This window comes from Thermobia domestica, chromosome 15 (assembly GCF_964235325.1).
Source record: "Thermobia domestica chromosome 15, izTheDome1.hap1.1, whole genome shotgun sequence".
Taxonomy (NCBI): Eukaryota; Metazoa; Arthropoda; class Insecta; order Zygentoma; family Lepismatidae; genus Thermobia; species Thermobia domestica.
Window position 1 is genome coordinate 102,795,933 of NC_137468.1, and position 13,215 is coordinate 102,809,147.

Consider the following 13,215-nt stretch of genomic DNA (forward strand, 5'->3'; position numbering starts at 1 on the left):
TACAGCAATAATATCAAAAGAACAGTCGGCAACAGAATAAAAAATATATTACTTTTTGTTCTAAGTCCTCGAACATTTTGATACAAAATATGGACTTTCATATTGAACTAGTTATTGTTATTAACATTATTTATTTGATTTTCAGAATTAGTTGTTAAAAGTTTGCCATAAAACGGACCGATTAATATGCCACTGGGCCAAATCATAGGATCATTAATAATCCTAAAGTCAGATTCAAACACTTCAACATGAAAAGAGGCATAAGTATCGTATTTAGTTTTTAATCTAGTACATTTGACATAGGTTACTTTTCTATCACTCACAATAGACTCAACATCACTTTCTTGTACTGATAGATCAAATCTAGTAACAAATAATGCCCTTTTTCTACTTTTAGCAACCAAATAAATTTTATCAGAACCACTACCAGAAGTCAACTTACGTTGATTTTTATGTAAGCCAGTACTGAAATTCCCTCTATTATTTGTCTCTCTTGATCTTTTGTTCTCTAATATCCTTTTTTTACGTGAAATAACTTGAACCCATTGATCTTTGTTCGCATCAAACTCAACTTCTTCCTGATTAAAGTCTACAAATTGTATATTCTCATTTCTAGTTAATTCTGGGAAATGATCAGGATCACTTATACCAACAACCTTAGAATTTTTACGAGAAGGTTCTACTGATACATTCCTCAAACAATTACAGGATTTATTCACAAGTAGTTGATTAAGCTTTTCATTTTGAGACCTTAATTGCACTATTTCCCTTAGAAATACTCTCTTCAGATCATTCAGTTTATTTTCAAAAATTTTCTCCAAAGAATCTTCAAAGTTTGACTTTTCAAAATCTCCAAAGTTACCATCTTTATGAGATATTTCAGAAACCCTGTTACCCTGTATACAATTATTACATAAAAATTCAGATAGCTGAATGGAACTACTGTCCATTTTCGAATATGATTCAACGCATGCAAAATGAGACTTCATTAAGCAAGTATTACATATGATGGACTTTTGTCTACCATAAATGGGCTGACTACAAAAAGGACAATTCTCTCCAGTAGGAGCCATAATATACTGTCTATTGAATAAGTTATATATTCACATGCATATATAGATACAAGACAATTCTACACATTACTGGCCCTAATGTGAGAATAAAAGAAAGTAAACAAAGTGAACAAAATTACACAAAGTTACACAATATTCACAAAAATTCGCTTCTCGACCTGCATTAGGATCTAAAAAAGAAGAGACCACACGACCCAGCCTACAAATTGAGATGTATATAGAGAAAAGATAGTAGTTCCATTTTAGCCACTGAGAGCCCTTCTGCGACACACTTCCCACCATAAAGGTTGGAAGGCCGACTTACTGCCCACAGTGTTACCACACTGTTTAAAATGATTTATTCAAAAATGAATACATTTTACTACTCAAAAAAAATTGAGTAAATTAGTCTCAATTTTGAGGAGAAAATAACTCAAAAAATGAGAATGAGGAAATTTAGTTGCATATTTGAGTCAGAGACTGGTTCTCAAAAACGAGTAATAATGTAGTCTTAAAAAATATTGTTTTATGATATAGATATATCATGGAATATCGTGAGATATAAAAGACAATTTGCAAATGCAAGATTATAGAAAACAAGTACGAACAAGCTAACATAAGAGCACAAAAGTCCTTTATAATCCTGAACTATATGTTCTCATTCTGGCTGATGGAGGAACTACTTAGCGGATGGATAAAGAGAAAGTTAACATGGACGACTTGTTTGTTTACAAATCATAGAGGATTTCGCAGGTAAGTACTGCTAGCAACATGAAGTTTTAAGTGTGAATGCAACATTGCTTGTGTGCGATCATTGTAATCGATTGACGGTTAATCACGACAATCCATTATTTTCCTTCGAAAATCATGAGTAATGCTTCTAGGTACTGGTTCCCAGATAGAATGCCCGGAAGCCTCACTCTATGCTTCTGGGCATTCTATATCTTAGACAAAGTTGTTGTGTTAATGATATGCGACTTTCCAATATATTCAGTAAATGGTTTACTTCTTTTTCTTTTTTCTTTTTTTTTGTGGTGAGTTGGGGCGTGCAGGTTTACTTTTGGCGCTGCACTCTAAATAACTGTTGTTAAAATACAATTCTTTTAATAATTTCCTTCTTATTGTCCCCTAAAAGATCTGTGGCGGGTGACATGAAAAAACTCCCTTGCGGGAAGGTTCTAGATTACTGGTCCCCCATGTAGGTTAGTTGCTGGGTTGGTTTCTTTCTCTACTAAAGTTTATACATTTAATCTACACAGTATTGCCGAGCGAGCGTTAGCGAGTGAAGGCGGTTTTGAGCCCCGCAGGGCACGTTGTTTTCTGTCTTTATTATTGCTCAATGGGAAGGGGGACCAGTAATCTAGAACCTTGCCCTCACTTGCAGGCCCGTATCCACGCGGGGGGTCTAGGGGGTCGGGCTCCTAAATTTTTACTGCCTGCCTAAAATGTTCACGGTAGGCTTGCAAATGAACTATAATATGGTTGGATTCCCCCCCCCCCCCTACATTTTTGGGCTGGCTACCGGCCTGCTCACTTGGACAGATAAAATTTCAAGGGACCACCAGAAGTATTAGTTGAAAAATTGCAATTCCTTTACGATTGCCATATAAATACGGATTCCGTATCTGTTGCATAAAAGCTACAATGTAAAAAAAAAAAAAAAAAAACAAAAAAAAAAAAAAAAAACAGGCATTACTCGAGCAGACTGTTTTATCAAGTTTTGACACATTTCTTACATTCTCAGGTTGGGTTAAAGTTTTTTTTTTTTTTTTTTTTTTTTTAGCAGCACTAAATAACAAGCTCCAGTACTACATACAGATTAACTTCAGAAGGGCTCGATGTAAATACAGTGTGGACGTATGGCATAAACACGAACAAACTTGTGCTAGGTGGCAATAAAAAGCATGAATGCTATCTAACCGAGTCAGTGCAGGACGAACCTGGTGGCACTGTTCGTAGGTTTCTTTAAGAAAATTTCCCTCGAGTGACAAACTTTTCACTTTATCAAATTTTCCGTTGTTTGTTGAGTGTCCAATACTTATGACAGAAGTTATGTAATAATTTTAATTTAGCTATATTAAGGGAACTACCACCAGTGGCGTCATTTAGGGGGCAGGGAGGGGTAATTGCACCCCCTGAGATTGAGATTTATATAGATTTTTTGAGTAGAATAGTAGTCAGTGAAAAACGCAAAATTTTCTTATATCAAGGGGTCTTGCCCTCCCACAAGCAAAATCTGAAATGACGCTTCTGCTACCAACCACATTTGTTTTATTCATTTACTTTTTCCTTTTTGCAAAAGTATACACACAGCCAACAAAATGAAATATAGTGAAATCTTTCAGTTTAACATCCCATGATTATGCCTTTAGGTTAAGGGAGACGATGATTAAAGCAAGTGAATGATGATGGAAGAATGAGAAAGTGGGAGGAAACGAGAGTACCTCGACAAAATCCACGAACACAATGTTGTTTATCACAAGCTTGCTTGGGTGAAAATCGTACCAAGGAAACCATGCACCTGAGGTAAGCGCTCCCCACTGAGCCACCGTGCACCCCACTAGCTAACAATGGGTGCAAATTATGCTACTTGCAGCACACACAAACTATTGCAATTGTATTGGTTTATTTCTGAATAACAAAGAACAATTTAAGTAGTGATGTTCGTTAACAAGAGTCTAATTGCTACTTCACATTATTTATGTATGCGCATTTCTAACATTGCAGTAAAACATTATGACAATGAACTACTTTGGAACTTCATGACTAGAAAAAGGTAAAATATATTATTTAATAGAATATATTTGTATAACAATTAAATCTTTATATTTCAGATGGATGCCGAATTTAAAAATTTGTTCGGCGCGACAGAGTCTGTTTTCAATGTCATCTGTTTGGCAGTGACAATTTTCTTTAAGGTTTCGCTAGAGAAAGTTCTTGGTGAGTAAGATCAAGTTTTCGTGTATATTTATCATATTTCAGGTTGCATGTATAAATATGTACACAAGAGTCTATTTGTCATCAACACAACCCTACTTCTGGCAAAGCACCCATTTGTTTTTTTTTCTTTCTTTCTTTACATTATCTTTTTATAGTGTCTATTCACAAACATTGTTTTATTGTTATAATTCAATCGCAGCAAATAGTAGCTTTTATATGCTTTACTTTGAGAAGTAAAAATAAGTCAGTATTTTGAAACACGTAATACCTTTTAAATAAACGTACATGAACTCAAAATTGCACATCTTTGGCTTATTATCTTCACGTCTTAAGACAGTGATGGGCAAAGCATGGCCCGCGGATTAGATGTAGCTCCTTAAACGTTTCCACCCAGCCCACGACGTGATTCATTACCTGACGAATATAACTTCACTTCTGAGAATCAGTGGATTATACTTCCAGCCAAATTATGAGAAATGTTTAAAAATGCATTCACAATACCATTTATCACATTCCCCTTCATGATCTTTCGAGTATTAATAGAGCTTGGTTTTACAAGTGATACAATCACTGTTGTTTGTTTTTTAAATTATATTGGCCCACCTATATTTTTTTCCGTTTTTCTTTAGCCTGCGGCCCAAAATGTTTCCCCATCATTGTGCTAAGGAATATAACAATTGTCTAGGGCTTTAGAAAGCAGTACACTTTAAGTAAAACCTTATTTCAACTCATGGAAGTAGTTTTTGAATAATTTAGTGTGATTTACATTGTACTTCAAAAAATATTTTGGCAGACAATAGCAATATCTACTAATTCCAAACATTATTATATACTGACTTAGTCATATTTTCTCTCTATAGATCAATTGCGCACTACATTTGCTTCCATTTCTACTACCACAAATTGTAAACATATGTAAGAAAGGAGCTAAAATAGTAAGGAGAAGGCCGGCACCTTACAGGAGCCACGAATATGTCATTGCAGAGCTACAGGTAAGTGGTGTCACTCGTTTCATTGGACACATAATTTTTGTATACCTTCCTGATTAGGAATATGTCCATTATCGTTCAATTGTAGTCATAGTTTCATAATTACAGAGTTAATACATTTACTTTCCAGGTTATACGTTTTGGAAATATCTTAATAGAAGGATGGTTTTATAAATAATTTGATTTGCATCAGGGGCGTCATTTCAGACTTCGCTTGGGGGGGGGGCAAGAGCACCACCGACATAAGAGTTTCAAGTTTTGTACTAGTACATTAGTAAGCAATCTATTAACGTATATGTATTCCTCAAACTCTTGGGGGGGGGGGCAATTGCCCCCTCCTGCCCCCCATAAATGACGCCCCTGATTTGCATACTAATGGATGGTTCTAACGTCATCTGTATATGTAGCAGGGTTGGCAAAAACCATGGCTTTTATTGGAAAAAAAAACGGGTTTTTTGGTTTAAACCAGTTTTTTTTGGTTTAAACCAGGTTTATTTGGTTTAAACCAGGTTTATTTGGTTTAAACCAGGTTTATTTGGTTTAAATAATTTGCTCTATATATTCATATCATATATGGACAGAAATAAGTTTATTTCGCCTTGATGTTATTATGCAACAGCCGGGTTATGCTGGGAGGGGTCACATAAGCTTAAAGCGGAATAAAAGCTGCTTCTCGAGTTACATTCGAGAAAAATTGTCCTCCATTTGAACTCGGAACCAGGACTAATTGGCATCAAATGCGATACGTCTGCCGACTCACTCACGAAGGAATCCTGATAAAAATACGTTGTACTGATCTTTACATGCTTCTTAATATAGCTCTCAAGAGTCATTTCAGAAGGACAAAAAGATAAACAGTGCACAAGTGAAACCATTATACTGAATTACATATGGACAATTTCAAAGTACTACGGAGTACAGACGAACTAATTTAATTCAAGTTAGTTAACAACGACTTTTATTGGTCCAAATTAAAGAAATACAACGACTTAATTTGCATATCACAAAGATACGAATTATTTGAGTCCACTTTGGCTCAGACTCATTTATACATAAATAGATATCGAAGATACTTCTCATTTCACTAAATGCCTCTCGTAAGGTCTGTATGACCCTCCTTCCCCCCCCCCACACACAAAGTACGGCATTTCGATGTATTTTATCAATAGTAAACATTGAAACGAAACAATATTTAGAATTTTTCTTCGATTGCAATTACATAACAATAATAACAACTACAAGAAAATCACAAAATAAACATTTATAAACTTGTAAAAAAAAAAGTTGCTTTTGTAGTATAATCTTTTTGAGTAATGAATGGGGAATTTAGGTCTGAATATAATACGAATAATATACGGGAGTGAAACGTGATAACCCACAAATGTGTGTTCATCAAGATTTTACAAACACTTACACTTTTACGAACATTTTCGTTATTTGGTTTAAACCAGTTGTTTTTTTTTTTTTGAAAAAACCAGCTGCTTTAAACATTGGTTTAAACCAGCCAACCCTGATATGTAGTCATTAAGTTTCCTTTCTATGAATAAAGAATCTGTATTCTCAAGCAGTGGCGTAACTAACAGGCTCCTGGTATTTAAGTTTCGGAGTATAACTTTATAATGTTTGGATGTTAAAAGCACTTTGCAGAGTTCCTCCGTGGCTAAGCGGTTAGCGTATGCGCTCTTGGCGTGGGAGACCCGGGTTCGATTCCCGGCGGGAGCTCATGTGATTCGGATTCCACGTTAATCAGTAGGTCCACGTCTCACATAGCCTCGCTGCTGAAAGGGACGCTAAACTGAAATTCAACTCCATTCAAAAGCACTTTGCAGGTTTCATATTACTGCAAGAGTACTCTACTTAGAGGAAAAAGAAATCACGGAACCAGCTATAATAGATTTAGTGAATTCTACTCGGAAAATGTATCGCCTTTTGTTGCAACAACTAACAAGTTTCCGATGAGTAGTGAAGAAACAATTTAGTGAAATTTTAACTTGGAATTAATTAGCCAATTATTTAGTCGTAGATAACTTCCTATGTTAGTAGTGTTCTGGATTTGTGTACTTCTTTGCAACTGTATCTCACTGTGCCTCTGACGAAGCCAATCCTGAGCGATCATTCAGTACACTAAAAGCCATCAAACTTTATATTCGTAGAACAAGGTCGAAGATGAAATTGAGCTCAGCTCCGTAACTTGGGCTTTTTCTTGGAAGACCAAACATTAATTAGACCTCCTAAAATATGTCAAGTTGAGGCCCCCTAGAATAATGATGGAATTTGAAGTGAAATCCTTACTAAACGTGTTCGATACTTCTTGGGGCGCCAGTTGATGGTTTACTAAAGTAAGATCCAGATTACATATATGCTACATCTTAAAGGAATGTATTTCGTTCAGATAGTGGGGCAGCAGAAACATCTTAAACTATTTGCAATGCTTTAGAAAATAGTACGGTGCTTCACAAGTTAACTAAATGAGACAATATGTTGAAAGTCTTACTAAATATATATTTTGTCTGGGGCTCTAATAGGACACATTTTATTGAATGAGGCTCGGAACACATTTTCGTTTCATTTTTTTTTTTCCTGTTATGTGGTAAACCTATTCCAAGGTTTATTTATAAGTTCCTGTTCATATCACATCATACAAAGCAACAAAGTTTTAACTCAAATGAATCCTATCAAACAACTGGAAGCTTAATTGGGGGGGGGGCAGTTTCCCCATTCCCCCGCAAAAGTTACGGCATTGGTTGATCCCTTTGCCAATCCTGAGCACTGAAAGCGAAGAATGGCACCACGTTGATATTGAGAAAGTAGTCAGCGAATTACTCTCCGAAAAAAAAAAAAATACGCCGGTTTAGAAATATGTGAGCAAGTTCCACAAGTTTTGACGAGTTTTCATATGTTAGTTGTAATGTGAACGTTAGGAAAAAAATTATTTCTGCTCTTGCCTTTGAGGTGAGCGGTCCCAGGTTCGACTCCTGGTGGGGACACTCGGCCGAAAGAGTGTAACAGCTTTTTCAGACCTGCCATCTTGAGTGAAGTCTTTCTTGGGTTTCGTTCATTCATACCATTCAAATGCCGGGATGGAGGTACCTAATATAATGGTCCCAGGCTGCTTCCTTCCTTTCCCAATCCTTTCTTCCTTCCATTTCATCGTACAGTGGGCTCGTTGAGGGACGTCATCCTTTATACGGGATGGGCTAACGTGGCCTTAGATGCCGACAGCCCAGAAATCTAATTCCTAATTCCTAGAAATTATTTCTTTTAAGAAGCTTTTTAGTCCCATGTAATTGCTTAATAATAATAATAATGTGCAATTTTTGTATATTAGCAAGTAGTGTCTGACTAGATGGAAAAATAACTCTACTACTGTATAAATTGTACGTGTGCCATGAACGTAGAAACAGGAAGAGCCCTTTTGACATTTTCGCGGATGGAGGGGGGCATGCATTCTTAGTTACGCTACTGTTCTCAAAGCATTCTAGTAATTTGTTTAACAATTGCTAAAAAAGTAGAAATCGAATAACGGTGAAATTTTATATAACTTAGAATTTGTGGTGTGATTCATTGTTTCTTTCTTTCTTTTTTTTTTTTTTTCGTCACACATAAGCAGAAATGACTAATTTTCAGGTTTATTGTTTCCTTGTCTTGCATAGATGAAACAGATCGAAATGTTTTTGGTTACCTTTCAATTTCCTTATTTTTATAATCTTATTTCAATTGATATTAATCCTTCCAGAACGTGACAACCCTACTATTATTATAAAGATCGCCATAGACGAGTCATTCATTTGATGTTTATTAGGATCACGCAAGTGGGATATATATAATATTGTAATGTTAGTACCATAGGTGTTCATTTTACTCCGACCTCACTCACCTTCATTCTCACAGTGAATTGGCCCTCGCCCTCACCTTCGAAGAGAGTTGACCATCGCTCTCGCCTTCGTGTTGGGAATTGTCCTCGCTCTAGCCCTGACAGTGACAGTTGGCCCTCGCCCTCGCTGTCCAAGCTTGTCATCGCCCTCGCGTCATTATGGTTGAGAGAGAATTTGAGGGTGAGGATGCCCTCGAGAGGGCCATCCTCGCAAGGGTAAACACCTCTGGCTTAGTACGTCCGTTACACCGCTCAATAACTCTTCAACAAAAGATAATTTTAAAATTGTTTTCTGCAATCAACAGCTAGATAATTATCTCGGAGGAGTTCGTTAATGGATGTGATCCACCTACTTGTAGTGCTAGAAATAAACCATTTCCGGTTAACGTTGATCACTATAGAGCATAGACAGTAATCTCACATTGTATATTTTTTAATCGATTAAGCGTCCCTAGAATATATTCCATTTCCACTCTAATCACTCTGCTAAAACACTAAATGGTAGATCTACTACAACTTCTGGTTTCAATATTAATTGAAGAAATATTGCGTAATTCTCTTTACTGTCTTTACCAGAGTCTATATTATCGTATTTCAATTGATACTAATTCAAATTAGAACGTAGCAACACTAATATTATTCGAGATATCGCCATACACGAATAAGATTTATAAGTATTTCATTTTATTTTTATTTCTATTGTCACTAATTACACAATCTCTTTGTTTCCAGGGAGATGAAGGCATAGACACATTTATAGCAAATGAAAAACTTCTCGGAGGATCTCGAACATAGCTGTTGTTTATCTTGTCCATTGGCAGTCGTCACAGACTATTTTCCAACGAATGCATACATCTGTCATAGTACTTTGTAGGCATATTCAGAGGGTTCATGTATCCTCATTGTCTTATCTAAGTTGTTATAAAAATTGTGCTTATGTATAGACTTAGATTATTTGACAAATAAAAAATACAATGTACAAACATATTTTCCTTTAATCAAAATGAAACTAATATATATACATTTAAGTTTGTGTGTGTATGTGTGTGTGAATATATATATATATATATATATATATATATATATATATATATATATATATATATATATGTGTGTGTGTGTGTGTGTGTGTGTGTGTGTGTGTAACGTCGCATGATTATGTTTCAAGGCTAAAGGAGAAGGCAATGATAATGAAGTGATGCAATGAAGAAAGTAGGAGGAAACGAGAATACATCCAGAAAACCAGTGCACATTAAATTTGTCCACCATATCAGGCTTACTTGTTTAAAACTACGCAAACCAACATCACGAACAGTTTAAGTTACAAGAAGCTTGTGTGTTGATTAAATTAAAATTCTCATCTATGCTATTTATGGAAACAACAGGTATCAGCATAAAAATGTAACCTTGCAGATTCAAAATTGAGTAAAAAAGTACTTTAACAATTAGATTATATTAGTATTCAAAAATAGGAAAAGGAGTATTTATTCTGCTGCCTTGTTGGCACAGGGAAACTTCCCCAAAATTACAAAGGTAGATGAATTTCACACTGCACTAAAAAAATTATAGTAAGTACGCCTTCTACACATTAATATTGATGTTAGACATTTTCATCTTCAAAGCTGGGAAATAGAAGTAATTTTTGAAGTACTCGTATTTTTTCAAAAACTGATTTCTATTTTCCAACTTTTAAGAGGAAAATGTTTTAACTTCAATATTAATGTGTAGAAGGCGTACTTACTATAAATTGCCCAGTGCAGTGTAAGAGTAATCTACCTTTCTAGTTCCAGGAAACTTTCCCTGTGCCAGCAAAGCAGCAGAATAAGTACTTTTTTCTCATTTTTGAATACTAATAAAATCTCATTTTTGAGTACTTTTTTACTCATTTTTTTAAAAAAACCCTTCTCATTTTTGAGTAGAGTTTTTCTTAAATTTGAGAGGAAATATTCTCAATTTTTGAGAACTTGTGTTTCTCATTTTTGCGGCTATCTGAGCATTTCGAATACTTTTCTACTCACTTTTGAGTATACATGTTCTCAATTGTGAGGAGAGCATTACTAGTTTTTGAACAAAGAGTTTCTCAATGTTGATTACATTCATCTCATTTTACGGTTAACTTTCTCATTTTTGAGAAAATATGTTCTCGTTATTTTTGAGAAATAGCAGTTTCTCATTTTATTTAAGAATATTTTATCTCGCTTTTAAGAGAATTTTTACTCAAAAGTGAGTAAAATTTACTCAAATTTGAGTACATATTGTTCTTATATTTTGAACACCCACACATTCTCACTTTTGAGAACAATGTATTCGGAGCTATTCTGAGAACACAATGTTCTCAAATTTGAGTCAATTTTACTCATTTTTAAGTAAGTATTTTTAACAGTGCAGCCCAACCACAAGGAGGCAGGGACAGTCACTCATAGATGGAAATTGGCCAGAAAAGAAAGGAAGACCTTGAAGAAATGAGCAACCACGGGGCCAAATAATAATAATAATAATAATAATAATAATAATAATAATAATAATAAGAAGAAGAAGAAGAAGAATAAGAATAAGAAGTAAGAAAACTGTAAAAAGAGGAAAACTAACATAAAACATAATGTAGATAAAAGTTAATTAAGCAGAAATAATTTCTTGTCAACATAACTATACAATAATAATAATAATTTTTATTAGGCAACAAACAGCATACATAGGCACAAGTGCGCCCAGACAGCAGGTAGGGGTCTACATCATGATACATGCAACTCTACATATACAACAGTCTTAGATAATATTTAACGGGCCAAATACACCAGCAAGACAAGCTATACATGCAGTCGATATCGTAAAATAATAGTAATAACAATAATAAAATGAACATACAAAAAAATTAAAAAGATTACATATGACATGTAAACAAAGAGTCATAGCAATGGTAAAGAAGAAACAGTGCAGTATTTGAAAACGAAAAAGTAGAAGCTCAAACCTAGAAGAAAAGAGAAGAGAAAATAGGAAAATAAAATATCTAAATTACGAACTAACAACAATTAAGGAAAACCTTTCAAATGGTACTTCGCTAAATTAAATAAGTAAACATTATGTCCTTTGGAAATTTAATAAGTTCTGAACGAACTTTAACAAAGTTAGTCTGAAAAATATCTAGAACAGAGTAATATTTGTTTGCAGTATCTATACTTTTATAAATAGAAAATTTTAGAGAAGAAACATTCGAAACAAAAGGAAAGAAATTTCTAATGTTACGGTAAGGAGTTCTTATGGAAAATAAGCCATCAATAAAGAAACGTCCATGAAAAATATTATGAGAAAAATCTGATCGTTAATAATAATAATAATAATAATAATAATAATAATAATAATAATAATAATAATAATAATAATAATAATAATAATAATAATAAAGCTCAAATCCAAAAGCTATTGTCATCTTGATTTTGCTAAAAAAAAAAAAAAAAGTAAAAAGATGAAGATCTTAAAAGAAGATTAATCCGTATTATTCCATTCTGATTAATTGATTGTTTTCGCCTCTGGTGCAAGACAACCACGTAGTTCGGGCCTAATGTTTATGTAGATTCACGTCTCACGTAGTCTCAGAGATGGAAAGGAACGTTAAATGAATATCGGATATTAAAGAGTGCGACAGAGACAACAAAACCCCACCGGGATATATAGTGCTCAACGTGGCTTACTAGTACTTTGTATGTTCGCAGTTATTAATTTCACCCTCCGTGTATTGTTAAGTCTCTCCGGGAGAAATATTCTGAAAATTAAAATTGCTTAATGGACTAATATGACGGTACACACGACACTCATACAATTTTACTGAATTCAAGTATTTAGAGAATGTACTGTAAGAGAAGGTTATTTCCCCTAGTTCCAAACATGCCTCCTCTGAGAAAATGAATATCTGATGCTTTTAAACTGACTATAGGTGGGTTTGATCTGCAACAAGCTCCCTATGTTTTTGATTAAATTGTGTTGTTTCTGTATAAACTATAAAATTTCTTTATAATTTTTTTAAAAAAATAAATTAATTAAATAGTTACTTTTCTTTCGACTTCACGCTCTAAAATTAACATAGCGCACTAAGTGTCACAATACCCCTAACTTTGTACAGATATTATTATGTAAACTGAAAATATACTTAGACATTATTATACGATGTACAGGGCGATCCAGAAGTCTCGTCACCCCCTAATTGGTGTTTTTCTCGTTGGTGGTTGTGACATGTAAATGTGGTTAACGAGTCAATGTATACGATAGAACGCATCACAGGGGACACGTAGACCCCGCACGAGCACCGATTCTTGGGGAAAAACCCCAAAAGTTAGGTTATCCCCAGTAAATCTAGATGTCTGTG

General features: G+C 34.5%; 1 long non-coding RNA gene across 1 annotated transcript; it reads left to right on the top strand.

The window, feature by feature from the left end:
* The first annotated feature begins 3,883 nt into the window (after window positions 1–3,883).
* On the top strand, window positions 3,884–9,782 carry LOC145671886 (uncharacterized). The gene is made up of 3 exons (XR_014128554.1): window positions 3,884–3,992; window positions 4,853–4,984; window positions 9,588–9,782. It is a non-coding gene; the product is annotated as an uncharacterized LOC145671886 (long non-coding RNA).
* Window positions 9,783–13,215: the final 3,433 nt, after the last annotated feature.